This window comes from Myotis nattereri, assembly GCF_964212035.1.
Source record: "Myotis nattereri genome assembly, chromosome: 7".
NCBI lineage: Eukaryota > Metazoa > Chordata > Mammalia > Chiroptera > Vespertilionidae > Myotis > Myotis nattereri.
Window position 1 is genome coordinate 44,343,081 of NC_138082.1, and position 24,483 is coordinate 44,367,563.

General features: G+C 43.8%; 1 long non-coding RNA gene across 1 annotated transcript in view; it reads left to right on the forward strand.

Moving 5' to 3' along the window:
• Positions 1-24,483, forward strand: part of LOC308522309 — a 37,099-nt gene that overhangs the window by 9,303 nt on the left and 3,313 nt on the right. The window lies entirely within an intron of this gene.

Below are 24,483 nucleotides of genomic sequence, written 5' to 3' on the forward strand. Positions count from 1 at the left end.
TAGGCAGCAAACACCTTGTTGAATGACTGAATGGGCATCCATAGGTCTGCACTTTCAAATCCTTTTGTGTTCACAGAGTAACAGAGTACTACCAACCCTCACGTGCATTTCTTAAAGGCAAAACCCCTATGGGTGTATGTGGACAAAGTATAGTCAGAGAACTGACGTTGGGCACACACTGGAGCTTCGGTAGCTCTTTGAGCATTTATTAGGAGCAGCTAAGTGCCAACTCTGTACAGAACTTAGAGGGAAAGCTCTCCCAGTTCCTAGGAAGTCAAGGCAGCAGATCTTGGTGAAGCCTCCATTTCTGTGTCTCCAATGCTGAACCAACTGTGAGGGTCCCTCAAAAGGAGAAGACCTGGCCTTGATCTCAACAAGTTGGCCCTCTGGCTGGGGACGTTTCTATAGCAAGGGGTGCCTATGGCTCATGACTCTTATTAGCAAGAGGGTCCACCTGTTTGACAAAGGAACTGATTTACAACAAAACAAAAACAACACCACCTCAAGTCAATGAAGATCATTAAAAGCACTGAAAACCACATACGCAGACCAGTAGCCAATTCCTTTGACCTGGTGACCAAAGATTTTAAAAAGTACCTCTTTGTACAGTGAAGCTGTGCTGGATAATTTTAAAATATCTCCCGATCTGAGTGTGCTGTGGATGAAGAGGGTTTGTATGTTTCCTTACTGTCTTCTACTTGTAGACAATTCAGTCATGATAGGATGCCTAACTCTCTTGTCTGTTTAAGTAAGACACAGGTGTGTGCCTGGCTCTTCCTCTAGCTCACACTCACCCCCTCCACAGCGAGTTCCCTGGTGTTCTCACGTGATGGAAGCAGCATCTGCTGGTCTCCCTGTCTCTGGTCCCTCTACCTCCAGCCCCTCCTGCTCACTAAGTCAGATTAATCCTTCTAAATCAGGGCTTTCACCTTGTCGGGCCCCTCTTTAGGGATTTATTTTATGACAATGCCTACACCTAAATCTGAATTCCTCACCCTAGAATGTTAGCCCCCTATTAAGTTGTTCCATGTGGTTGACATAAGCTCGTATGTTACCCTTTGCCATAATGAACACTGTGCTCTGATCTGGTCTCTTTGCTCTTCTTTCCTCTTCCACTTCCTCATTTTCCCTTTCCCAGCTTTTGTTCTCCACCCTTATACCCATCTCTTTGCCTTTGTTTGTACAGCTTCTCATTCATTCATTAAGTTGGTATTGAGCTTTTGCCCTATACAGTTGACCCTTGAATAACATGCCAATGCTCCATGCAGTAAAAAAATCCATGTATAACTTCCGACTCTCTCCCAACTTAACTACTAATAGCCTACTGTTGACCAGAAAGAAGCCTTACTGATAACATAAACAGTTGATGAACACTTACTTAGTACATTATAAGTATTATATACTATTCTTATAATAAAGTAAGCTAGAAAAAAGACAATGTTACTAAGGAAATCATAAGGAACGAAAATGCATTTACAGTATTGTATGTACTTACTGAAAAAATGTGCATATAAGTGGACCTGTGCAGTTCAAATCTGTGTTGCTCAAGGGCCAACTGTACTAGGCAGTGTTTTAAGCCACAGGGATATAAACTGAGTGATTTGGAACATGTCCTCTCACCTTCCCCCTCAATCCAAGGCAGTCCAAGCCACACACTGCCCACAAGGTCGAGTTCAACCTCACCTTCCTGAAGGTTTTCAGGCTGACTCCCAGGACGATGGAAGGCAGCTGAGCACAGTGATAAAAGGCAAAGGCTTGGGAATCAGATAAGTCTGGGTGGAAATTTTTGCTCTGGATTGTGAATCAAGTTACTCAGCCTTTCTAAGCTTCCTATTATCCCAGCGGTTCTCAACCTGTGGGTCGCGACCCCTTTGGCGGTCGAACGACCCTTTCACAGGGGTCGCCTAAGACCATCCTGCATATCAGACATTTACATTACGATTCATAACAGTAGCAACATGACAGTTATGAAGTAGCAACGAAAATAATGTTATGGTTGGGTCACAACATGAGGAACTGTATTTAAAGGGCCAGAAGGTTGAGAACCACTGTATTATCTCACCTATAAAACAGGGATCATGGTACTTCATGGGTTTATTATGAGGATAAAGAGAGGTAATAGTCAATGGTGTTGTTGCTATTATTATCTTTTCCTACTCTGAAACCGTGTAGCAGGTAAACGATGCCTGGTCACTTAAGAAGCTGAATATTGCTTGTAATGCTTTGTGTGTTTCATGACACTCCTTCCTCATGCAGCGTGACTTAGATGTGCAGTGAGTGGATGTGCAGTGAGAGGACACGTGGCTGTCTTATTGTCTCTCTCCTATTGGATCCCCAGTGCCTCCGGGACGCAGGCTCCCAGCTGCCCTTTCTAAACCAGCTCCGTCAAGGTGAACCCTTCCTATGGACTGAAAACCACCACGATAGACAGGGAGATAGGGCAACCTGACCAGGGGCTAACGAGAGGGGGCAGCTGCTACAAACTGGGCGATGCCTGGATTTCCCGCCAGTGCTAAGTGGCTATAGCAAAGTATGAGCCATGGCTTCTATTTGGTCTGTCAGAGCTGAAATTAAAAGTAAATTTGAAGTTTCACAACATAGTTCTCTCTATTACGGGTGCCGCTGTGCATTAAAGTCGTCTGTGTGGGGCTCATTGGGATGGGCAGAGATTCAATCACTGCTAATGGCTTAAGGAAATGGGGTGGTGAGAATTAGGGTCATCCATCCCAATTGGGGCAAGAAGGGAACCAGGAAATGTGTTTTTCAATCTTGACATCTTGCCAGCTGGAGCTAGAGGGAAATGTTTTTCTGAACTCATTGAGCAGCCTATTCACAAATCATAGAGATAGCTGCGTTCAATGAGAGAAGATATGATTTTTATGTGGCCTAGTTAAAGGCCTGCACCACCCACTCAGAGTTGGGCACAGCACCCCTTTGGGACTCTGGGAACTCCACCACACCACTAGGTGGGAGCCACTTTAGCAAAGGCCATGAAATCTGCTTTTATGCAGTGAGGCTATTTACATATCCCCAGTAACAGTTTGAAATATTATAAGAAAAATACAATATAGCAGATGTGCCCATCAAATCTTGCATATTTAGCTATCAATAGATAACTGAGATATTATTTACAAGGTATAACATTTAGGTGTGTTATCTGCTATTGAATGTCTATTGACATTAAGTAGCCTTAAAAAGAATGAACCATCTAAACAGGTTAAAAATCAACTTTATAATTTCCAAAAAACACAATCTCTCTGGTTCTTATGATAACCCTGGGACAAGGCAGCGTGGATAATTATCACCGTTTTACAGGTGAAGAAAGAGAGGTTAAATGACTTGCCCAAGGTCACAAAACCTCTACGCAGAACTAGGATAAGAATCCTAGTAGCCATAATTATTTTTATTATTATCATGGTAATTATCACATTAACTCCCTGACACACGTCTCTGATTTTTCTGCTCTTCTGTCCCATACACAGAAATGTCTAGGCTGCACGCGCCCCTGAGCTGCTCCCATCCACCCTGGGCTGGGGAGTAGGGTGTCCCTGACTGGGTCCTTAACTTTCACAGGAGCGGGGGGGGGGGGGGGGGCCCCCGCAGCCTGGCCTGGCCTGGCCTGCCTGGCCCATTTTCTAGTTTTGCCTGGAGCTCAGTAGAGTGGGTTGGTTAGAACCGGAGCCCTTGTTTTACATTTCATGTTTTTCTGGTTCCTAAAAATGAAACAGGGCGAGAAACGCCCGAGGCAGGACTGTTTCAGGCAGGGTGTTCCCTGCCAGTCGCCTGCTGTTGGAGGATCTACCTGGGGGCATTCCTGTCTCCCCGCCATTGGTTACGTGAGCACTCTGACAAGGTTTAAGATAAAGCACATTCAGTGTCCAGATCTGACTACTGGATTAGAATGCAAATACAGTAGTTACCGTAGGCTTTCATTTCACTTAAAACACTATTCTTGAAGTTGGAAGGCACATGTATGTATTACTATTATGCTGACTCTTTAAGAAGGGACTGTCCCCAGTCCCGGAGGAGTTGGGGTCTGGCTGGCTGGCTTGCATGTGGCTGACACATACTGGTTTGTTGCTGGGGCACAGCCCAAGCCGGGGCTCCGGTGGAGCATTAGCTGAAGGACAGATCATTCACTCTCATTTGGTCTTTGCTTGGATTTCTCTTGAAAAAATAAAAAAAGAAAAGAAACACAGCCCAAATTCCAAGGAAGCGGACTTCACTAAGTTGGAAGCATCAAGGTTGAGTGAAGAGGGAGGGTTTTCGTTAGACGAGAAAGTGTACAACCCTTGCTCCTTCGGAGTGGGAACCCGCCCATGCGGCTCCTCTGCGTGAGGCCTGCGCTCCGTGCTCACAAGTCAGAACCGTGCCAGGGGAAACCCAGAATCGTTAGCAGCTCTGCCCAGAGAATGCAAAATAGTCACACGCTCTGTCTGAGTGCCTTCACACACCGCCTGGAGACGGGACTCCCAAGGCTGCCGGGGGAGGCAGGGCTTTGAAAGTCTCCTTAAGAGTCTGTAAGAACATGCTTTCCCACGTAGACTCTGGGACATCTGGAGAGAGAGAGATTGGAGGAAAGATGGGTGGAGGCAGGGAGACCTTCCCTGCAGAAAATAAGCCAAGAGCTCAACAGCAGCGGCGAGCGTGCCAGAGGGAGGCGGGCAGATGGCCAGAACCTCTGAGCAAGAGCTGAGCAGCAGGCAGGCCCCTCTCCCAGCAGTCACGGGCCTAGAAGAGTTAGATGGTGACCACAAGTTGCCTAAGCAACCGGGGGGTGTTGGAAACCCCTGAGGGTTGGCTAGAACTCTGGCTCCAAGGAAGGGCCTCCCCCTTCTTTCCAAACTGCGGGCTAAGCAGCTGGGGGTTTGAAGGGACCGTGGAGGGTTGCAGCTTCAGGAACCACCCCCACCCCCGACCAGCGGAGTCCTCGGCAGCCGCTGTGAGTCCTCCACCACGATCTGCATGTACAGTCATCCTGGTTACTGCTGCCGAACCTTTCAGCAGAGACATAACTGAACTTTTAAGTTGTCCCTTGCTGGCTGAGAATTGTCTGCATCTCCCCAGGGTCTGGGTCACAGCTACCAAGTCTCTGGTGTCCTCCACTCCTTAGCCTTTCCCTGTCCCGTCCCAGCAAGAAAGAAACTGGGCATCATGAGGCTTAAAGTGTCTCAGCCACCACGTCCTAGGAGGACTAGGCCCTCGGGAGTGGAGGTGGCTTCCCGTCCACAAGCTGTGTGCCATCACCCCTCGGGGCACGGGGGAGGGGGTGCCACCAGCAAGGCCAGCCTCCTTCAGGCCTCGGCACCTCCGCTCTTTTCAACCGCCGTTCCCTTCCACAACTAAACTGTATTCCCTAGGCCACCGTGCTCAGCTTCCCGGCTCCCAGACATCTTTGGCGTGAGAACAGGCAGAGGAATCTCCTGGGGAGCACGGGGGAGGCAGGGAGGAAGCTCAGGGTTGGATAACACCCACGGGCGGAATCTGAAGCAGCGGTTCCTAACCCTGCTGCTCAGCAGAACCAGCTGAGAGCTGTTAAAAGAACTGTGATGCCCAGGCCCTGAGAGTCAGTTCAGTGGGCCTGGACAAAAGTTTTTTGTTTTTGTTTTTTTGATAAAAGTATATTTGGGAACCATTCCCAGGAGATTCTGAGATGCAACCAGGGTTGAGAACGACTGATATAGAGGTGAGCAGCCTGGGCGTGAGCACAGAATAGGTCCCTGTGGGCTACACGATGGGTCCCAACCTCATTCTCATTCATCTGCAGGAAGCCCCTCAGCGTGCGCCTGTCAGCCAGCTCTCCTGGAGACCCCTTTCCTCCTCTCTTTATCCACCAACTTCACCCTCCAACCCATCCCGAACTTGAGGGAGGTGGTCTTGGGTAAAAGGATCCCAGTTCTGTGGCACCACTGTAGTCAGCAGAGGAGAAATGCAACTTCAGAGCACTGGGGGTGAGGGGTGGGGGGTGGGGGGGTGGTTGATTTTTTTTTCTTTACATCTAAAATAGAACCCTGAGGAGGGGTGGGGCCAAGACAAAAGGAGGGAAGAAACAGAAGTGAAACAGCAGATTGAGGCATGAACGAAAATGAGAGAATCCAGGAAGGTTAACCCCCCCTGCACACCTGTTCTGAGAGAATCTCAGAAGGTGGGGCTTTTGACTCAAACAATTCACACTGCAAGTGGCCTTCCTCCGAAATCTATCCCCAACCTGTGAGTAGCTGTGGGTCTGGCAGCTGCTTTGGGACAGTTATTCCAATGTCCCAGAGGAAAGATATTTTGGGGCTTGGTCCTTGCCAGAAATAAGAAGCTAAGGGGAAAGCAGAAACATCACAAAATTTCCAAAAGTATTTTGATAGCAATGCAAAGCTTTGCAGAGGCTTAAAGAAAAATTAAAGTACGCTTTTATTTTAAAGACTAGTAGCCCTGTGCATGAATCCGTGCACCAGTGGCTTGCTGCTGCCCTCCTGTAGCTCCCCTGGCCCCCCTCCCCTCATAGCTTGCTGCCCTGCCCCCTCCTGTAGCTCTGTGCTGCCCGCTTGTAGCTCGCTGCCCCACCCTCCTGCTGATCCGTGATCTGGCTGTTATTCGGTCGGTTGTTATGTAACCACCATTTGCATATTACATCTTTATTATATAGGATGCCTAGTGGACTAGCTTTGTATTTGGTTGGTAGATTCATTACATGATCCTGTGTCATCATCTGTGGAAGGGCCTGTAAAGACAGACATGTGGGAGTGCATTGTGGGTATGTGCATGCATGTGTATGCTTATTTATAAATTTTTACTTAGTGTTATGATTAGTACATATGGAATAGGTAAGTATCCTTTCAGTTTTAAAGTAATACAGAACTTTTCCTATTTGGAAAATAAGGCAGATGACATCAGGTCTAAGTCTGATAGGAAAGTGAAGCAGGGAAGACTTCAGTGAGCGACTTAAAGCTGAACTATACATCTCAAGAAAGGGTCATCTCAAATACGCCCCTGCTCACCGCTGTCATCAGGACAGTACTGGCCCATTCCCATACCTCGGGGATCTTTGTGGGCCTGCTGGGAAAAATGCATCCCTAATCAACTAATGAAGCCCGCTGTTCTCCTCCAGTTCTTCCTCCACCAGCTCCTGCTCCCACTGCACTGCCGAGGAGAAGTCTCTTCTTACTCAGGTGTCCCAGTCTTAGAGGTTAAAGGACTTTGCTCCTCCCCAGGGGCCCAGCAATAGACTATTTTATGGGTTCTTATTTTTAATGACTTCAAGCTATTAGTTGTTGTTCTGTGATATTTTATTTGTTACAATGTGCTCGTTGTCTCTACAAGCACCCAAGGGCTGTGCTGAGCACGGTGTAATTTTAAAAATAAAACAAAATAATTATGCCCTGGAGGGCAGCAGATGCAGACTTAAGAATTACTACATTGTCCCTCAGTTCTGTGTCTGCCCATCAGTCAGCTTGCGGGGGCGGCCAAATCTGTAGAGTCAGTTTGGGATCAAAGCTACAAAAGTGGCAAAGCTTTGCTTATCTCAGCAAAGAAGGTCTTCATGCATCTTGGGACCAAGTACCAGGCATTTCCATGGTGGAAAATGAAAGGAGAGGCTCGGGAGGAACAGGTTTTTCCGGAAGTCCACAGTGTGGGCCCATGTGAGGGGCGAGCAGCTAATGCTGATTCTTGTACCCAGCACTCAGCAGCTGGGGAAACAACGTCTGTCTGCTCCATACGTGCGTGTTCGAAACCTCACTCCCGTGGCTCTTTCTTTCTAAACTTTTCCTTGATAAAGGAGGGATATTTGTTTTTTGTTTAAAAAAGAAAAAGTATTTTTATTCATATGATTATACCTGTAGGAATTTGTTTTCTTTCTTTGAATTTTAAAAGATTGATGTTGCAACATGTAAAACCCCCAAAGCAGAGTTTCAGGTTCATATTGTCACTAAATTTAAGATTGAGTTTAATGAAGAAAGTCTTCCAGTTGAATGTTTGTTAATAAAGATAATTCAAATGTTGCAGGGCTTTATAGTTTATAAAGAGTGTTCACATTTAATTTTCACCTTGCAGAGAGGAAGATTTTATCTCCATTTTATGAGTGGAGAGGCCAAGGCTCAAAAAGTTAAGGCTCTCGCTCCACGTCATGAAACTGGTACGTGGAGAATCCAAGTCTTCTGACCCCAAACCCATGCTCTTACTTAACTGCTAATTGATGAGGTGGTAAGGATTATTGAAAACTAAGGAATCATATGGTTTCTTATTAAAGTTTTACATTTTGTGGGAGTTATTATTTTTTTTTAATCCTCACCGAGGGATATTTTTCTTCCATTGCTTTTTTTTTTTTTTTTTTAGAGAGAGAGAGAGAGTGGAAGGGAGAGTTAGAGGGGAGAGAGAGAGAGAGAGAGAGAGAGGGAGAGCAAAAGAGAGAGAGAGAAACATCAATGTGAGAGAAACACCTTGTTTTGTTTCTTTGAATTTTAAAAGAGTGGTGTTGGAATATGTAAAACCCCCAAATGCACAGGCCGATGCTCCAACCACTGAGCAACACTGGCCAGGGCTGTGGGAGTTCTTTAAGGCGGTAAGCAAGCTTGAGTTTTCTGTGATTTCACTCTCTCTGTCCTAGATTCATCAGCCTTGTTGGCTCGGAAACTTGTGTTTCTAATCCCAATATTCAATAAGATCCAGAAAAATTCTTTTTTCCTCTTAGCGTAGTCCAGCCCAGCTGTGACAACATTGGACCCTTTCAAAATTGGCTCATCCTAGTAAACAGAAAACAATTATTTTTTAAAAAAACAAACTGTATAAATGGACTTTTAAAATCTAACTTTCGTCTGGCCTATAGCCACAGTAGCTTTCAGGACAGCCAGCTCCAGCTCCTATGCCCTGTCCTGTTTGGGGTGACAGAGAGGATGTGACACAACGTGCTCAGACACCTCGCCCAGAGTGGATTTCAGGTCGAACAAGATACTCGGCCCTCCCTGGCAAGCATGAGCTCCCTGACCGTGTGTCCTGCGGCATCTCTGTTCTGTAGCCACTTCTAGCTCTTTCCGCCTGTTAGCCCCACAGGGTGTGTCACTGACGGAAAAGCACTAGGCTGGGAGGAAGTGGCCGGGATAAGCCCAGGGCCCCCTGGCTGACGCTGGCAAAGCACTTTGCTTTTCTGGGTCTCAGCCTCCACGTCTGGGAGGAGAGTGGATTAAACCAGATGATCTCATATTTTCCCCAACCTCTGTCCTAGAAGTCTCTCTCTATAGTCCCCGACTCCCCATGGCCAGAACCTAAGAAGATACAGGCAGAGGTGGTGGGGAGAATGCCCTAGTTAACCTGTGCGTGTGCACATATGGGAGAAGTTCAAATTGGACATAGGACCTGGAAATGCAGAGACCCAGCTTCTCCAAAGACCTGGGGAGCTGAAAACAAACTCATCTGGGATGCAAATGACTGAGGCAAGCAAGATAATGACCTCCAGGAGTTCAGATCAAGAGAAAGTGCAAAACTACCACAAGGACTGACAGATGGGACTCTTTTTGCTAGAATGTAAACTGCACCAGGGCAGGGATTTTTATTCTGTTTGGTGCTGGGGTCCAACCCCAGCAGGTCCAGGGGTCCCCAAAGGTGTGGACGGAGTCGGTGAAGAAGGAATGACACAGAGACAGCGTTCGGTTGATCAGCATAGTTGGGTTCTCCAGCCAGGTTCTGTTGATCAGCATAGAGAGGTTCTCCTGCCAGGTTCTATCCAGGATCTCCAGCGAAGTTCTGGTTAGGATCTCCAGCCAGGTTCTGTGTCCATGTTCTCTTGCTAGGTTCTCCAGCCAGGTTCCCCAGCCAGGTTCGGTCACCAGATTCTGTAGCCAGGTTCTTCAGCCAGGTTCTGGCTAGGTTCTCCAACCAAGTTCTGTAGCCAGGTCCTGTCCAGGATCTTTTGTCAGGTTCAGTCACCAGGTTCTAGTCACGTTCTCTTGCCATGTTCTATCCAGGTTCTGTAGCCAGGTTCTATCTCTAGGTTCTTCAGCCATGTTCTCTCGCTAGGTTCTGTCTCTAGGTTCTGTGGCCAGTTTCTGTCCAGGATCTTTTGCCATGTTCTCTCCAGAGAAGTTCTTCTGTCTCTAGGTTCTGTGTAGGTTCTGTGTGTAGGTTCTGTGTCCTGTTGTCTTGTTACATCTGTATTTATACCAGTTGATTCCAATCCTATCAATCTCTATTCCAAAGGTTAGGGTGTTTCTTATCTCCATTTCAGGGAGTAAAGATTATCTAGTTTAAGCATGATTGTTCGTAGTTAAAGTGATTAATTACCTGCCTGGCACTTAGTTGAGGGGTTTTATTCCCTCCCTAACTTCAGGGGAAAATCCCTACCTGGGGAAACAACCTTTCTCAGAGAGGTGACCTTGGTTAAAACACATAGTGCCAAGAAGGTGAGCAAACATATTAAGAACAGTATGCCATATGTGCCAGGTCCCTTGAAACAGCAAGGGACAGTTTGGCTCCCGGCAGTTTGGGAATGGGTTCCTATATATTGGCACTCAATACATGCTGTTGAATGATCAGTGAATACTTTAAACATGTGATAAGCTAAATGAGCACTGTGAGGTTAAGTTATCTAACTGCATTCACCCTCACATTACCCCTGTGTCCTAGGGCCAGTCTCAGGGTAGTGGGGGCTCATTTAGAATCACTAGCTAAACTATTAGCCATGTGGCCACTCACTGGCTTGGCCTTTCCTCCTACTATGCACGTTCCCTAGTTTGACCCTTGCCCATGGAATGTTTGGTCTGACATTTGTGACCCTGCACATCATCTGTTAATAAACATCCATCCCCAGGATAACCATAATGTAATCATTCAGTCATTAAGCTGAAATGGCCAGCAAGATAATGCAAACCTCTAGCAGTGGTTCTCAACCTGTGGGTCGCGGCCCCTTTGGCGGCCGAACGACCCTTTCACAGGGGTCGCCTAAGACCATCCTGCATATCAGATATTTACATGACGATTCATAACAGTAGCAACATGACAGTTATGAAGTAGCAACGAAAATAATGTTATGGTTGGGTCACAACATGAGGAACTGTATTTAAAGGGCCAGAAGGTTGAGAACCACTGCTCTAGAGACTCTGTGGAGAACTAAGGGTGCGTTCGTGTGTAAGTGAATATGCAAGTAAATATTAAACTGAGAAGAAAAGAAGAAAAGGGGGAGAAAGCTGCCAGGTCTCCGTGCAGGGATAACCAGGGATATGCTCAGATCTGTCTAAAAACACTCGGCTTTGCCTCTGCTCTAACTCTGAAGAACAGACTTACTATGTAAAATGATTCCATGAACATCATTCTACATATAATAGTGCAGTCAGGGTTTTTTTGGACACGAGAAAAGCTTCACACAAACAGGAAACAAACCAGATAGGGCACTAGAGCTAGAAAAAACCCTCACAGCTCTTGCAAAACCTGCCTGGAGCCAACACCAGCATTCTGCACGGGCGTCCGGCCCCACCCTCTCGGCGGCCGGGCTGTTTCTTGTTTGCACTCTCCTTCAGGCAGGCTCAGGCTGCTCTCTCTTTGGTTTATCTCCTCTTCAGGATTCAGTTCCAGAATCTGTTGATTTTGCTCTTCTAATAGTTGTTTCTTAATAGTTTTCTTTTTCTTTTCTACCAACCTCTGTGTATTCAAGTCTGTGTCTTCTTAAGAAAGAGTTCCTACTGGGTATGCTGGTCCGGGCACTGAACACATTGGTTAGCGCCGTATGTTCCTCCCAAGAGGCATGTAGGTTTACAGGGTTTGGATTATATGTGATCTTTGCCCTCTAAGTGGTTTATGACCAAGTAAACTGATACGACAGGTAAATACTGGATGATGTATAAAGAAGTAAATCAATTGACTACAACAACACAAACTATAAGGAATACATTTAAAACACACAATTTGCAAAGAAATAGGGCTAGTTGCTGTTAGAAGAGTGCTAAACAGGTCTGGCAGATAGGATGGATTTATGATTTGTCATTCCTTCACCCAGTGATAATAAGTAAATGTGCTATGCTGGACACGGTAAGGAAGAACATGGGCAAGACATGATTCCTACTCTCCAAGCTCATAGTTTGTAGAAGAGACACACTGTGTGTACTAGCACACATATCTAAAATGCAAGGTATGAAGTGTTGTGTTACGAGAGACACACAAGGCTTAGGCAAGGGAGCAATCATTGTTGGCTGAGGAGGAGGTGGAAGCATTTGAGGTGGGCTTGAAGCACAGGTGGGATTTCATATTCTCGCATAACCAGTGTTTTAGCAGGTCACTGATGCCATGAGGTAAATATGTCACATTAACTGAAAAAGCAGTAGTATTTTTCTGGCTTTGCCCCATATCTACCATAGTGGCTTTCTCAGAATCTTACAAAATCTGCTTACCCCAATATTATTTTTGGCAGTTGCCAGTTCTTTTGAGGATCACATCCTCTTTTCAGGATCTGAGAAACTTATAGGACCTATTTCCAGAAAAATAAACATACACACAAAGTAAGTTGCATGCAGTTTTCAGGAGTAGCCTATTCTTGGACTCCCAGGACTCACGGTACCTAGTTGTTGTTTTTTAAATATATTTTTTGTTGATTTCAGAGAGGAAGGGAGAGGGAAAGAGAAATAGAAACATCAATAATGAGAGAGAATCACTGATCGGCTGCCTCCCGCCCGCCCCCCACTGGGGATTGAGCCCACAACCTGGGCATGTGCCCTTGACCAGAATCGAACCTGGGACCCTTCAGCTCACAGACCGATGCTCTATCCACTGAGCCAAACCAGCCAGGGGAAATGGTACCTAGTTTAAGAATTCCTGATGCAAACAGCTTCTGAAATGCAGAAGCCATTGGTGTTCAGAACATACATAGCAGGGCCCCACTGCCAGAGCCTTGGAGACTCTCATGGACAGAAGCCACCCTCTGTGCTCTGTCTGGAGTCCCCTGTGTCCCCAGAGCAGGCTGATCTGCATCACTTTGAGGGCCAATATTGGTGCCAAAGTAGTGCTCCTTGTTCGTGTGCCCCACACTCACACACACACACACACACACACACGCACACGCACACAGAATGGGGGATACATTTGTACATAGTGTACATATTTTCTACGTTTCCCTGGTGATTCTGGTATCTGTGATGCATCCCCTGACACTCACTGCCTTAGGATGTTATTTCCTATGTGCCTCCCGAATCCCTCATGCTGAGAGACTCCTGGCAAGCCCATCAGGCATGCCCAGACGAATCTGAATCTTGGCTCTGAGCCCAGCTTCGGCTCAGGCTGGGACATCTCACCACCCCCCTTCCATGCTGAATTAATACTGAAGCTGGATGGCAAAATAAGGTCACCAACAAGGAAACTCTGTAAAGCAGGCAGTTTACAAGTGTTCAAGAAAATATTTCTATACACAGCTTTATTGAGCAAGTGCTAGGTTGGCGCCTTTTAGAATCAGGGATGTGACCTGGGGATTGTTGCCTGAAAGTTGAGTTGTTGGTTGTTTTTTTAGAGAGAGAGTGGAGGGGGGAGGGAGTGGAGAGAGAGAGAAACATTGATATGAAAGAGACATTGATTTGTTGCCTCCCACATATTCCCCCAATGGGGCCGAGGATTGAACCTGCAACCTAGGTACGTGCCCTTGACCGGAAATCAAACCCGTGACCCTTTGTTCTCCAGTCTGATGCTGTAACCACTGAGCGAAACCGGCTAGGGCAAAGTTGAGTTCTTCTGATCTGCAGCTTCAGAACTGGACCAGCTCTGGGAGTAGTGGCTCGGATGAACCACATCCCTTTTCCTATTTTTTATACCATTTAACAGCCGTGTGGTTTCTCCCTCAGGACCAAGACTGGATTACCCACAGGGCAGAGTAAGTACTTGCTTACGGCACCAAATAGCACCCCCTCCCAGTCCCCACGCCCACCTTATCAAGGCCATATGGGCTCTGGTCTCCATCCAGCCCCCCTCCTCAACAGAAAAGGGCAGATCAGGCAGAACCACAGGCACCCTTATATTTCTAGAAAGCAATCCGCATCTCTGAAGACTTGAGGACAGACACCTAGTTCACAGACCCCAGTACTTGCCAACAATTACTCTATTTCTAACAGCTACTCACAAATACCCTCTGTGCCTGGGGATTGGGTCAGGCCCTTCAGAAAGGAAATATTTGTGATGAGGTTGTGGCAGGGAGGATTCTGGGGGATGTGTGCGGAGGGGGAGCCTGCGGGAAGCCCCTGGATTCAGGACACAAAGCGCCTGTTTCCTATCTGTGAACCAGGCCCGCTGCTTGCCTTAAGGTTTACTTTTTCTTTTCTTGTTTGTTTGTTTGTTTTGGGCTTAAATTTAATGTAAAACTTTTGCTAAAATAAAAAAAGAGGAAGAAGAAGGCTTTTAAATGTTTGTGGTTTTAGCAATGTTCAGTCCTGACACTTGTACTGAAATTGTCATGATGTTAGACGTCCTCAAAGGGAGGCGAGGAGAAGGGGAAACAGGAAGAGAACTCCTGGCCTCCCCGGGTCTGACTTCAGAACCACGCTCTCTTCTCTGTTCAGAGGGAGCCAGGGAAGGACTTGGAGGCAGGGGCGCTCACAGTGGGCTGGGGATCCCCACTGGTTTTTTGGGGGGGTACTCTCAATCCAGAGAAAAAATATAATTAACCAAATAAAAATACTGGGGACATAGGTTCTTACATTTCCCCATAGAAGAAACACAAATGTTCATTTTACACATGAAGAGGCACCTAACTTTAGTGTTGGTTAGGGGGAAACAAATTACGGAGCCAACGTATTTTTCTCTCATATTTGAAAACAGCTGATTCTGAGATTTGGGAGCTGAATTGTCTTAAAAGATGGGCTCCCCCTCCCTCCTTCCCCCTCCCCACGAGTTTTACTATCTTGGGAATTTGTTTCCTTGTAGGCTGGGTGGCAGCCTGGATCTGGCAGCTTCCAGTGCAGTGTGCTTTTGGATTTGCGTTCCTTTCTGTTTTCCCGCCTAAAGCTTAGGACTGAGGACTCAGGGCACTGCTCAGTAGGCAGGGAAACTGTCAGCTTGTGCTGGAACTGCTGGGCTGCAGGGCTCCTGGACTCAACTGGGAGCTGCCACCAATAGGCACAGTCAGGGTTCAGGACTGAGCTCAATATTCAAACGAAATCAAAACCAAACAGAAAACCAAAAGCAGCTACCAAAGGCAGAAAAACCAGTGGGAATGATCCACACCTCTGAATATCAATGCGTACTTTCAAATCGATAAGAAAATGAAGAATGCCTCAACAGAAAACTCGATAAAGGGAATAAACAAGCAGTGCACAGTATAAGAAGTGGCACTAGTCATACAAAAATGCTCACCCTCACTAGTAATAAAAAATACAACTTAAAAAAGTGGTATTTTTTTATTATGAAATTGACAAATAAAAAAAGTAAATGAGTGGGTGAGTATGTGGAGAAATGGGTACTTCCACAAATTGCTAGTGAGTGAAATTTGTAAAATTCCACCAGAAGACAAATTGGCAGTGCATATCAGAAGCCTTAAGATTGTGTATACTCTTTGATAAGCAAGCTCACTTAGAGAAATTTAACCTTGGGAAATTATCATGGATCTGTGTAAATATTTAGCTACCCAGTACATTAAATAATACATCTATACTATGAGATGTTAGGCAGGTATTAAAAATGATGTCATGGGTGTTTAATTATATAAAAGGATATTTGTGATATATCAAATTTAAAAAGTTAGTTAAAATTAGCATATAACAATATAAACCAATTTTTATAAAAGAAAATGTGATGGATAGAAAAAAGACTAAAAGAATGTAAGACAGTTATAACCAGTGGTTTTCCTAGAGTGGAGGAATTACAGGTAATTTAATTGTCTTCCTTACTATTATCTCTATTTTCTAAATTTTCTACAAAGAATATTTTCTTTTCAAAACCAGAAAAATAAACCTCGTAATTTTATTTATTTAGCCGAATGGTGGAATATTTTCAGCCTGAGAGGATGGTACCAGTGGAGAAGCTTTATGGCTGCAGCGGTAACTTGGGCAATGAGCTCTATCATTTTCAATGTTTAAAATAAGAAGTTTTTGAATAGGAAGCAACTTGATTTTGCCCTTTGTGGACTCTAATGCGAAAAAATTTACTGTGACTCTTGGACAAGTGATTTAACCTCCTTTAAAGATTAAAATGATATTCTGAGGAATTTAAATGGCTAATGTAAACATGAAAATAAGTACGGACATTTGCAGGGTGCAAAAATAACTCAGGGCCCCAAAGCCCATAACACCAGTCTAAACTTGAGAAAGGCATCAAACACAAATTGAGGAACAGTTTACAAAATCCTATATAATAAAGAGCTAACATCTAATTAGGACAAACAGCAGAATGACCATCCAGACAACCTTCCGAATGATCGTCCGGACAACGCCAGGGCTGCGAGGGCCGAGCCCTTTGCACGAATTTCGTGCATCGGGCCTCTAGTACTTTATAATGACTCCTTATGAGAGTCATGGTCATTAGAAGCAAGAAAAGACTGAGAAATTATCACAAGCCAGAGAACACAGACCCATCGACTCCCAATGGGGTATCCTGACTTAGATCCTGGAACAGAAGGACTTTAGTGAAAAAAGTGATGAAATCCATATAAGGTCTGGAGTTTAGTTGATAGTAACACGCCAATGTTGGTTGGGTTCTTGGTTTTGATTAATGTACCATGGTAATGTAGGATGTTAACGTCATAGGGTGACTAATCATCCTAGTTTGCCTGGGAGAAGGGTTTTTTGGCATGTGGGACTTTGGTGCTAAAACCAGGACACTCCCTGGAAAACTGGGATGATTGGTTAACCCACGTTAGGAAGAACTGGGTTAGAGGTATATGGAAACTCTGTTATCTTTATAACCTTTTTTGTAAGTCTAAAAGTATTTACAAATAAAAAGTTTGTTAAAAAATAACAAAATAAATTGAAAACAAAACACAATAAATTAGGGACAGCTGACTAATAGTGGGTAATAGACTAAAGAAGTTAAATATCCATCTAGTCAATGAATGTATTGAAGTCCTACTATGTGGTCAGTTTTCCGCTGGTTCCTGCTTTCAAGTGGACAAAGCAAATACGTCCAAATATGCACTGCCCTTCCTTCTATTGTCTTGCTGTTATGTTTTCAGAGATCTGTGTTTGTGGGGAACCCTGTGGGCTTATTAATTTGTCCTTTCTATGCATTCACTTTTAACATACATTAAATATGTCTTATAAAGTGTATACTTCTCTCCATTCCACTGCTTTATCCGTGGATTTTATCTACTTTCAAAAGATTCTTTTCTAAGCCCTACTTGTATACTCTGATCTCCTCAAAAGCTTCCATGAATAAACTCTGTTCAACCCTACTATGTACAGTTCGTATGCTATTCTCAGTCTTTCACTCTCAGTATTGTACGATATTTTAAAAATGAAGATTCTCTCTTTAGTTTTTTCTCCCATTTAAAAAGTAAGCTATCAGCCCAGCTGGTGTGGCTCAGTGGTTGAGCATCGACCTATGAACCAAGAGGTCATGGTTTGATTCCTGGTCAGGGCCCATGCCTAGATTAAGGGCTCAATCCCCAATGTGGGGCATACAGGAGACAGCCAATCAATGATTCTCTCTCATCATTGATGTTTCTATCTCTCCCTCTCCTTTTCTCTCTGAAGTCAATTAAAAATATATATATAAAATATTTATAAAAAAATAAAAAGTAAGCTATAATTTATTTTGACTGTTGTAATTCAAATATTTTCTTTTTTATTCTTAGTAGATTTTGAATTCATCAGTAAAGACCAAGTTGACTTTATCTTTGACTATGTCTATATCAGTTATCCTGTGTAATAAAAGACAAAAGGGTAATTAACCATACCTCTGCTACGCTTCCCATTGGCTAATCAGGGTGATATGCAAATTAACCGCCAACAAAGATGGTGGTTAATTTGCATACGTAGGCACAATGATGGGAGGCGAAAGGGAAAGGATGGAAGAAGCCGCCTGCCGCTGACGGTGACCAGAAACCCAGGTGGCAGGCAAGAGCCGGGTGGCAGGGCAAAGGCAGAGAACCCGGACCGATTTTGCCCTGCATGAACTATGCAGCCGGGAGAGGTGCGTGGGGCCGCTGGGAGCAGGGTGGGAACTTCCCGGGGTGGGCATCAGGCAGCCAGGAGTGGGGGCGGGAACTTCTGCCGCGTTGGCAACGTGGCAGAAGCTCCCGCCCCATAGCTGCTTGCTCATTTACTTACTCGCTCATTCATTCACTCATTCACTCACTCACTCAGCAAACCCTCTCAGGTCCCTGGCACCAGGCCAGGCACTGAGGTTGAAGCAGGGTAAGACAGAGCTATGTCCTCAAGATGTTAGTAATTCAGTAGGGCAAAGCAGGCACATGAACGAGGCAGTTGTATGCACAGATGCACTGTACTGGGTTCGGTGAGGGCTGTAACACCGACTTTGTTCTCTTGATAAAATGGGGCCTTGGGAGCCAGGCCACCCCAAGCCTGTAGGCCTGTGCCTACGCCAGGAGTGGCTGGGGTCTCGGAACATGACAGAGGGTGCAGGTCGGGCTGAGGGGTCTGGCCCCACCTTCACCCCTCCACCCCCGAGTGCACAAATTTTTGTGCACCGGGCTACTAGTAATAAATAAAATCCATATTAAATTATTGCCCATTCCTTAAATATCCCTTTTCACCTGAGTACAAAATATAGAATTATTAAGTTTAATTTCAATGGATGATAGAATATTGTAATTTTATAGAAAATCAATTATTGGAAATGCCAGAAAGTTATGATTTAATTTAAAGAGCCATCATGGACTCACATCTTATCTGCCTCAGTGATGTGAAATAGCCTCAGGCCTAATGACAAATATTAGCTGAGGGAAGCCATGAACCAAATACTGGGATAAAGCACCATGAAGAGAATACCATAAACAACTAATCTAGAAGTTAGAGAAGTATGGTATAGGGATGAACCCCTTAAGTAAATTAAACATTGACTTTGATATCAAAGAGTGGCATAGTTTGGGATGGAATGGATTACAAAGCTCCAGGGATCAATATTAGGACCAATTTTATATGTCAGTGACTTAGAAGAAGGAACATTCAGTAAGCTACTCTGCAAAACCAGACTGAGGGACAGTCAATACAAAGAAGGAATGAAATGACTAGAGTAGACTAGGAGCATAAGCAGATAAGTGGTTTATTCAATTCAGCGTGGAGGAAATAAGAAGTAGAAAGATTACCTTACCATAATATGAAATCAGAATGTTCAAAATAGAGTAAAAACTCAAGAGGTGAGTAAATAAGCATACTAGAAATAAATTAAAATAATTCAAATGCTCTAAGAAAGGAATATTACCATAGCATTTAAGTACTAACTTAAGTAATAATTTTAAATTTAAAAATTAAGTCTATTTTTTAATATACTAGACTAAGAAAATAACTCACTGGAATATATATAATTAGAGAAAAATAATAACACACTGTCAAGGATGATAGAACCCTTAAATTATGGGTAGTTATCAATACCAGGAATATTTTAAATTAGGTGATAGGATCACCCAATTTATATCTTATTAAGCTTTATACTTATATACATATTACACATACTTTATATATCAAATGGCTTATAATAAAAATATTTAAATATTTCTTTATAAGGTTTTGATAATTTGTTCAGCTGATGAATACTAGATTTCTGGCCCTTTTATAATTAACAGGTCACATTATCAGCAGTTTCTCCATTAAAATAAGAAGTCTGAAACTTCAATCCTAACAGAATCCAAATTCGTGGCTTAATGAAATCAATGAGTTAATTCAATAGATATTTGTTGATTATATTCTATTTGCTCAAATAGAACTCTTGTTAAACAATATGTCTCCCTTGATAAAGCATAGGAATCTAACATTCTCCTTTAATACTTGAAAGTCAACTAAGTTAATGTGATGGCTTTAAAAAAAAAAAAAAAAGGCCTAGTTGGACAAATGAAGAGCTGTTTTGTTTGCAAACCATACTGCTCTCCTTCCTTGAGAATCGCTGTCTATGAACGCCAGAAGGGTGAGGGGCACTTGTGCTCAAAATGCTAATGGTTAAAACAGTGGTGACAATGCTGTCATGAATTATAAGGGTAACTGAAAGCTAAAGGCAAAGGAGTTATTAATTGCTGGAAGCAATGGCTTTATAGAAAAAGGTTAAGACTTGAATTGAAGCTTAAAGGCTTGTTAGAATTTGCATGAGCACTGGGGTGGGGGTGGGGGGTGAGGGGTAGGGAAGGACAATGCTGGCGGCAGGGTGAGTTAACTGCTCAGAGGTAAGAATGATTAAATATAGGGCAGCGAGGAGTTGACAGAGAGAGAGAGAGAGAGAGAGAGAGAGAGAGAGAGAGAGAGAGAGAGACCCTTGCATATAGTAAATCATGGGCATCACTAACGTTTTTTGGACAATAGGGGAAGATTCATTTGGTGGCAGATGCAGAATGGAAAGGAGCAGGGAAGTCTGGAGTACCCTAGCGCTGCAGAAGTCCAGCCAGGGCTAGCGTGCTTTGATCTCTTTCTGGAGCTGACTGATCCTCAGTGGTTTCTGAATTCCGGGAGCACCTTTTAACGGATCTAGAGTACTTTAGACTTTATCTTCTATAATATCTGATTTTGTTTATGTTTCTAGTTTGTTTCTTAATTGGCTTATCTGCTTCTAGTGGGTAGGGGCCATGCAGTATCTTGCTGAATGGAGTTCAATACATTTCGCGGTTTCAATGAAACGGGTAGCTGAGAGAGATTCTGCAGGAAAACCTGTTAGCACCTGGTAACTGGCTGCCAATGGGAGAAGAAGGAGAGAAATGTGTGAAAGGTAACTTCACCTCTGGGCCTCTGAGAAAACAATGAGGACATTGTTGTCAGAGACAAGAATGTCCTAAGGGAGCAGGGAGCTGGTCTGTAGGAGACGTTATGTGTTTAACTTTGAACATTCTGGGTTTGAAGTAAAAGTGAGACATTCAAGAGGAATTCACAGTGCTTGAGGATATGGAACTGGAACTGGGGTGACAACTAAAGATAAGATTTGGGACTGATTTTAGAGGCAGGGCTGGAGTTGCGGGAATGGTTGAGCTTCCAGGGGATGAACTTGTAAAGAAAAGCTCAGGGAATCAAAAACTGAATCTGGAGTAATGTTCATATTTAGGGGCTGGAAGGAGCAAAAGAAACCTTAAAGCTGCACTGTCCACTGGCTACTTGTGGCCATTTATATTTAAACTAGAGGCCGAGTGCATGAGATTCGTGTGGGGCGGGGGGAGGGCCCCTCAGCCAGGCCTGCACCCTCTCGCAATTTAAGACATCCCTCTTGCAATCCGGACCACTGGCGCCTAACCGCTGGCCTGCCTGCCTGATCGCCCCTAACCACCTCTGCCTCGGTCCCTGCCGCCCTGGCTTCATTTGGAAGGACGTCCGGAATGATGTCTGGAAGGTTGTTAGGCTGTCCAGTCTAATTAGCACATTACGCTTTTATTATTATAGATTATTTAAAATTAAATAATTGAAAATTCAGTTCCTTGGTCACACTAGCCACATTCCAAGTGCTCAAGAGTCACACTGGGTTAGTGGCTACTGTAATGACAGTGCAAATAAAGCATTTCTATCATTACAGATTGTTTCATTGGACAGCATTGCTAAGATACAGAGAAATACTCATTTTAGAAAAAACCCAGAGAGCAGATGACCTTTCAAGGGAAGGCAGAGTTTTAAAGAGGAAATGTATAGAGTGTCAAATGCTGAGAAAAGCTGAAAGGGAATAAAAATCAGGGTGAGGGATCCATGGATTTGGCAATAAAGAAATCATTGGAGGCCATCAAGATAACAATTTTGAGTAGCTTGGTAAGACAGAAACTGTGTGTAGCCTTAAATTAGGAAGGCAGTAGGCAGCAAGTTATTGAGACCTTAGACAAGGAAAGGAAAGAAATAAAGAAGACTATAAAGAAAAATTTGGAGGGTTTTTGAAGATGGAGAGACTTGCTCCTGTTTGAAGAGAAATGGACAGAGGCCTGTGAAGATGGTAAGGGCTCTGCCCAGGAAAAACTCGGTTTCTCTCTGTACTTGCACACTCAAATAATCAAATCACTTATCTTCTGGTCAACAACTGTGTGTGTTTATTACATTAAACAATTCTCTGACGCCAACTGGGTGTCCTGCCATTCAACCCAGTTCTGACACTGTCTACCTGGAATTAGTGTCAGCTCTCACAGGCGAAGGGCTCAGTCCCAGGAGTCCGTCTCCACTTCAGACACCAATCGCAAGTCCTAGGTTGTCACCAGTACTTTTGACCGACCAGCTATAAGTTGGGGTTCCCACATTCCCTCCTTGGGTTGGATAATTTGCTAGAATGGCTCACAGAACTCAGGGAAACACACTTAGCAATATACCATAAAAGATATAGATCAGGGATGGGGAACGTCAGGCCGGCGGACTGTGTAAGGCCTGGGAAATCATTTGGTCTGGCTTGGCCAAGCCATTAGGGGTGAGTTAATTAAATGTTTGACCAAATATAGCAGGCTAATTTTTAAACTGATAATTTTGTATGGCCCTCGAATTATGTTATTAACAGCCAAATGGCCCTTGGCACAAAAAGGCTCCCCATCCCTGAGATAAATGAACAGCCAGATGAAGAGGTACATGGGGCGAGGTATGGGGAAGGAGTGCAGAGCACCCTCTCCAGCATGCCACCTTCCTAGCACTTTCATGTGTTCAGTAAACTGGAAGCTTTCCAAACTATGTACTTTGGGGAATTTTATGGAGACACTATCATGTAAGCATGACTGATTAACTCTCTCTGGCGGATGGGAGTGGTGGGGGGTTTGGGGGGGGGGGCGCGGAGGGGAGGACAGGGACTGAAAGTTCCAAGTTTCTAATCATGTCTTGGCCTTCTAATGACCAGCCCCAACCAGGAGCCCACCCAAAGTTGCCTCATTAGGAAAAAAGATGCTCCTATCATCCAGGAAATTCCAAGGGATTTAGGAGCTCTGTGTCAAGATTCTGGGTCAAAGACTAAGCATTTGAACAAAAACTCACTTGGTGCTCCTATCACTTAGGCAGCTTTGTGCTAGGAACCAGGAGTCTAGTCCTGACACATAAAGGTTTCTGGTTTGATTCCAGGTTAGGGCACATATAGGAATCAACCAATGAATGCATAAGTAAGTGGAATAAAACATCAATGTTTCTCCTCTCTCTCACTCCCCCTCTTCTCGCTCTAAAATCAATCAATAAATATAATTTTTAAAAAATAAATAATGCGATTATATACACATAATAGATATATATGTATAATATATAGTATAATAATATCTAGTGTTATGGTGTAATCCACAATGATTTATAAATTGTTATATTCATTAAATAACTTCTAAAGTAAGTGAAAAGAGAGATGATTCATCATAGATAAATCTCAAAAATAATGAGTGAAAAAAGCTATTATAGCAGGATAAACAGTATAATACCATTTATATAAAGTTTTAAAACACACAAACTTATATTCTATACTATATGTGGATATGTGCATGTGAAATAAAACTATAAAATATTGCATGGGAATGATAAATGCTAAATTTTAAATGGTAATTGCCCTTGGTATGGAGAGGAGACTGCTATTTGAATGGGTATCCATTTGTATTTGCAAGGTTTCCTTAAACTAGATCAAGTATATTATTGTTATGATATTGTTCTCTATTACTACTCTATTTGCCTGAAATAGTGCATAATCATTATTCTAAACAAACAAAAAGAATAAATTAATAAATGAGTCCATGGCAGAGGTAGTCAGATAAACATGCTCAGGCAACTGATTGACTGAAGGAGTGGAGGGGAGCAAGAGAAGGATGCTCTAACCAACTGAGCTACCCGGCCAGGGGCATTTATTTTTTACTCCACTTCTTGGGTTGAAATGGAGTGATGAGATGGTGCAGCATTTCAGCCATTGTAGAGGTAAATGGAAAAATTCTGTTCCTTCAAGGCAGGTAAAAAGAGTTTTCAATTCAACTTTCTCCCTGCCACCTCATTCCTTATCTCCCCCAACCCCACTTCCTCTTACATTCTGTAAGCCTTGGTTCTTTTTGGGACTAGTTAATGGATATGTCTAATTTATAGGATTAAAGGATAGAAAAAAAATTTATTAAAAGAGAGATTGAATCATGAAGTATGAATACACTTCATAGTGAAGGTTGCTGCTCATCATTTAAAATATATATTTTTATTGATTTCAGAGAGGAAGGGAGTGGGAGAGAGAGACAGAAATGTCGGAGGATGGAGCCCACAGCCGGGCATGAACCATGGGAATCGAACCGTGACCTGGTTCATAAGTCAATGCTCAACCACTTGGCCATGCCAGCCAGGCTCTTGCTCATCATTTAAGGACAAGACACCTCAGTGGCATCTAAGGCTGTTTATTAATAGCCTTAGATCATTTATTAGTATTATTAAGTAAAGTTCCTTGATACATTTGCTAATTTACAAAATAATTTCTAGAATTCTA